Genomic DNA, 5,827 nt, shown 5'->3' with positions numbered 1-5,827 from the left:
GTTACGTTTTGGCCAGACCTATCCAAAACAATTGTACAACGAGTTGAATCCATCAAATTATCCCCACCCAGTTCTGTTCAATAGAGAAGTATTGGTCTAAAACAAAGTAGATACTGAAGATTAAGAGATCAGTCACCAGCGACGAAAGTCGGATGATGAATTGGTTATAACCTAAGGGCGTCATCATTGTATTTTTCATTAATGCTAACATTTTATTGAGTGCTTAGAACTTAAATGGCAGTTTTTTATTCGCAAAAAAATACGACTCCAAACTTTACCCTAAGAGTAGTAATTTCTTCTTCAGCAGCAACAATCCGAAGGTACCCTGTGGATCCTGCGGATTCTCAGCCTCGTTCATTACGAGGGCATCGGATGGAACGGCAATTATACTTTCATCATTGACGGCTGGCAGAGCAAAAGCAACGGCTAGCACAAGGGCAAAAAGGCATGCGAGCTGTGGATGGTGGTCAATGGGAAAACAATTATTTATTTTGTGGAAAATTGTTTGTCACTGAAATGTTTGGAATATAGAGACTAGAAAACTACGAATTGAGTAAATCAGATAGGTACTTAATAGAAGAAAATAATCAGCGATAGTCCACAGATACCCTCGAACACGTGAAATTAGCGCTCTCTGGTATTATCATCAACATATTCTTCTCTATTTCTTAAGTTATGTAGCACAAATATTTTGAAAAATATGCTACTTGATTGGAACACATCTAGCAAAATTTTCTCTTTCTAGAACCGAGGATCCCTGATTTTAAACGTATTCACCATCAGCGGCTTATCGAGTTAGCAACTTTACGTGCTCCACTTTAAAATAAATGTTTTAAAGATTGGGCAGAATTCTGCTCAAATAAATATACTATTACATTCTAAGAAATAAAGGTGCGACAACCGAATATGTTGTATTGTATGGTTTGATTTATTTGCACACTTCGGAGTGGTATTTTTGAGGCATTGTTCAAACGTTTGTACTCACATATAAAGTGTTATCAATCACACACAAAACTTGACATTAATTTTGTTTCATATTTTTTCCTAAGCTCATATGGCAACCACGCGACCAACACATCGAGAATTGATATAATCTTATACGTTGATGCTCATCTATTGATTGGAAAATCAAGGCGCTTCTTAAAAATATATATTATATGGTCGAAAAATATTTGACGCCAAAAACATCATAAAATAATTGTCAAGTTTTCCCATTTTGATTTGAAAGCCTTTTAAATTGAACTATTTCTGTTATGTTAGTTTTTTAATAAAAAAGCATTCCAAACTCCACGTGAAGATGCTTTTTAAGATACGATCACGAGCATTCGGTAAATATCGTGTGTTCACCTGTTTAGTTACGTGCTAATTTCGAGGCCTACAATCGATGGAATGCGTTTTAATCGAAATCAATAACTTAGCCCAAAATGTAAGATACTGGCGTTTAAATGAAACAAAAATGCAAATCGAGCGCGTCAAATGCTGCTCTTACCGATGGTTTAAAATAGGGGAATAGAATGAAAATTGGCTGAACACCCCCAAAATGTCGATTGTATTAAAACAGCATTTCACTGATGAAATCATGTATCTCATATTCCTATTTTATTCTTCACTTTAAAAAAAATTAAACTGAAAGATGCTATCCAACATTTTTGCGGATTACGTGGATAAGATTTTACAAACTTTTACATCACAATAATTGTTCCATACGTTTTTCTGTAATTTTTTGTCTCTTTGGTAACTAAGTGGAATGAGTGCATCTTAGTTACTATTAAATGCACTTGTTCGTAGAAATCCTCCCAGTTTTTTATCACCGCATTTTCTGAAAAGTTCTCTAACTTTGCTGGCTCATGTTCTAACATAACTATTGTCCAATCACTTAATCCCTCCAATCTAATTAGTAAATTTAATTATACCGTTACTATGAACTTCATTATTCTAGATGATTTCCGTAACACCACTACGACTATTAAATCTATCGAGAATGGAAAACCTTTTCGGTATGGCCACCACGTTGAAACTGGACTCTCGACCGCAGTTTATGATCTTTTATACATTTCGCATACAAGTGCAAATTATTCCCAACTGTCATCAATTTATCCGGGATGGGTATGGTGACTGCTGAAAACGAACACGATGCGATATTGGGAAGCTTTGCACGGCACACAAACGTATGACAGTCCCACAGGAATAGCAAAGCTTATACTACTTGGGGCATTCATGCGTTTACGACTATTTGAACTGGACCCACCTGTGTTGATTTTTTTTGTCACCTGTCCGTGAAACGTCTCCATCCAGTCTATTCCTGCTAATCGACAATGTGGGTTGGATCAACCTCTAATTAAAATGCTGGTTTTGGACAATTAGGATTTTGGTATTCGTTTTAAATATTTAGCGCTTATTTGTATGGTGTCGGTAGCGTGGCTAGGGTTTTAGTGAAATTTCGACTCATTTTTAATTTACGATTTTTCTTCTGAAATCTATATATATAAAAGTCAATGTTTGTATGTATATGATTTATGGACTCCCAAAAGGCTGAACCGATCGTCGTAAAAATTTATACATAGTAGGCATTTGTTATGGAGCGTGTTTGTGTGCAATTGATTGGGGATTATGTGCCCGCCAGATGGCGCTTCGGAACAATTTGTATTTTCCTCATATTTCGTTGATGGTCGCAGCAACGCGCGATGGGTATTAGCTAGTATATCATAAAATTCTCTGTTCCTTTTTTTGCCTAATTTTTAGTCACATTTTTTTTTACTTTTTAACGAAATTCAAGAGGTTACTGAGTAGGGAAAATTATAAACATTAGGGTCATACTCAATTGAGAGCAAGGATGTGAAATATATCGATCAGAAAATTAGAAGTGGCAGAGTCATTAGAAAGAGGTTTATAATTTTACGGACTAACCTTTTGTCCTTTTCTGGCAGGAGTCGAGCATTACTACGAATCGCTCAATTCTACCAACATGTCTTACGACAAAGATAGACTTGTCTCTCTTTACAATTGTGGATTAGACTGGTTCATTTTTTGACTTTTAGCTCCATCAGGCTCTACTGATTCCTTTAATGGCCCTTAGTAATTGTGCAAATTTTGGTACCGATCGGTTGTGTCTACGGATCCTCCAAAAATTTCAAAGTTTATATGGGAGTTTGTATGGAAAATCGGTTAACATTGAAAATAAATTCTTAAAAAATCACCTCATCAATCAATTAATCAGTACACTATATATTTATAAAGGTATTCTTGTACTGAACACATTCGGGAACATTGCAAGTTTCTAAAATTTCGTTGAGAAAAGTTATTAACTAAAGAAGCAGTATGACTTCAAAACAAATGGATTTTTATTAGTAACCATAGCAACCCTTTGAAATTTTTGGAGGGTCCGTAGACACAACCGATCGGTACCAAAATTTGCACAATTACTAAGGGCCATAAAAAAGCAAAAGTCCTAGCAAAATAAAATGGAATTGAGGTGGTTCAATAAGTTGACCCAGAGATTCAAAAATTCCAATTCTACTAAAAAATTAACAATTTTCACAGTTTTCATCCGATTTAGAGACGATTTCTTCACCCTCGCTTAACTTTTAAACCAGGTTCACCAGTGCGTTTAAACCTGGCTTAAGCGTTAAGCGAGGCTGAAGAAATCGGCCCTTAAACTAATAAGTGTTAAGTGTTTTCTTTAGTTAATAGCAGACGTAAAATACGCTTACAAATATCATTTTTAAGATTGCTTAATTTGCTTCAAAATCATGACTAACTAGTAGCGGAACGAGGATGTATGAAAAAAATTGAATACCGCAGAACCAAGTTAGAAAAATTCGTAATCCTTCAACGAACTTCTATGTTAAATCTGAATCAAATCTGTTGGAGCATGTTTTAGCACAAATGATTCTAAGTATGTATGGAGTTTACTATGATAAAATAATACATTTTCAATAAATTCATAAATATACCGACTGGCTCCTGAAAAATATATTGTATAATACATTCTATAGATTCAGTCAAGTAGAACAACTTCTTCTAAAGACAGTTCATAGCTATGACAACTGGTTCATGAGTTATTGCAAAATTAAACTTTCGTTGCTCTGAAAGTTATGAAAATAGTGCTGTCTCTGGCTACCCGGCGACCTGAACCTTCAATCAATTGAACCTTGACGTATTTGTTGTGGTCACCAGTTATACCGTTGGTGTAAATCGGAAATATAGTCCAGATGGTATCATCCGAAACATGTGATGTAAAGGACTTGGGATCGATTTGTAACAGAATTATTTTCATGTATTTTTTTTTTGGTGTGCAATAATATACGTTTAGCAAATTAAAATTGAAACGTGACTGAAGCGGGAAATATTCCCGTTGTTTTGAAGCTCAACTGATGTTCACCACATCCCTGTGGAGCTGGAACTGTAATAGCTATAGAGTGCCCCGTAAACTGAAGGTAGGTTAATTGAGTAAGCCGGGCAATATCTGGCACTATATGCCATATTGTAACCAAAACTTTTGAACGAATCATCCACGGATTAAGATTGGAGTAGCATCGTAAATATAACGCTAGAACATAACTTTGCTAAAATAAAATAACACGTCAGAAATAACGGTTATGATCTCCCTTATTACTTCGTTTGAAACTAACAATTCTACATAATAACGTTCCCGCTTTACATGCAGCAAAACAAATAAAAAAAATAGAACCGAACTCATCTCCTTCAGATTGTCTATTTATGACGCTCGCATCTGAACTATAAAACCGCCTATGTTGATAGCTGACTAATTCGGTTTATGACTGCATATCACGGTTAACTTGATTGAAGTATCAGCCAGAGTATCCAGATAAATTCAATTTTCACCAACGATGTAGACACTTACGTATTGTATAAAGAATTACTTTTTAACCAGAAATCGCAGCCTGTTACACTCTTTGGGGAATTTGTACACGGTACTCGTATCTACCGAAATTAGCATAGCAAATATTTTTAGAATACATAGTAGCGTGTCTACGAAATATTATATAATGTGGATCGTTTATCCATGTTAAATCACATACAAACTTTAAACCATTTGTGCAAGTCTAGTTTACACTTGTATAACGATGGAGCTATTCAAACAAGGTTGCTATGATTAATAATAAATTCCACTTGTTTTGAAGTCATGCTGCTTCTTTAGTTAATAACTTTCTCAGCAAATTTTCACAAACTTACAATGTTCCACGAATGTGTTCAGTAGAAGAATACCTTTAGAATTATATAGGGTCCTCATAAATTGAATGAAAAGGAAATGTTTTAAGAATTTATTTTCTATGTCCACCGATTATCCATACTAATTTCCATATAAACATTTAAATTTTTAGAGGGTCCACAAGCGATCGGTACCAAAATTTGAACATTTACTAAGGGCCATAAAAGGAATCAGTAGAGCCTGGTGGAGCTAATAGACGAAAATTGAACCAGTCTAATGGACAACTAGGAATAGGTGATTATCAGCCCCGTCCCTAATGCCGAAGACTACTCACGCCTATGGGCACTGCTATCCGCATCGGTTTGACGTTATAGCACGCATGTTCTAATTGCAGAAGGGTTGTATGTAATATTATGCGAGTTTTTATTTACCAAGACGTAATATGTACTTGTCATCCGTGTACATAAGATAAACGCAAATATTGGCTTGTTCCCGGAACACAAGTTAATCGAATGGTAATAGGCTCCACAAGCCTTAGGTCAAATATGAACTCATTGATGTACCTTCTTCCAATCCACGCACAAGAATTCAAATATGTCTATGATATGGCGGATGACGCAATAGCTAGAAAATTGTTAATAGAAAATGAGGAAA

General features: G+C 35.3%; 1 long non-coding RNA gene across 1 annotated transcript; it reads right to left on the bottom strand.

The window, feature by feature from the left end:
* Nucleotides 1-210: 210 nt before the first annotated feature.
* Nucleotides 211-2,012, bottom strand: LOC131689878 (uncharacterized). Its single transcript, XR_009305487.1, has 2 exons — nt 1,914-2,012; nt 211-454 (listed from the first exon to the last, which is right to left on the bottom strand). It is a non-coding gene; the product is annotated as an uncharacterized LOC131689878 (long non-coding RNA).
* Nucleotides 2,013-5,827: the final 3,815 nt, after the last annotated feature.

Source organism: Topomyia yanbarensis, chromosome 3, assembly GCF_030247195.1.
Source record: "Topomyia yanbarensis strain Yona2022 chromosome 3, ASM3024719v1, whole genome shotgun sequence".
Classification (NCBI taxonomy): domain Eukaryota; kingdom Metazoa; phylum Arthropoda; class Insecta; order Diptera; family Culicidae; genus Topomyia; species Topomyia yanbarensis.
The sequence above is the reverse complement of the archived record's forward strand: the minus strand, read 5'-3'. Positions and strand labels throughout refer to the sequence as shown.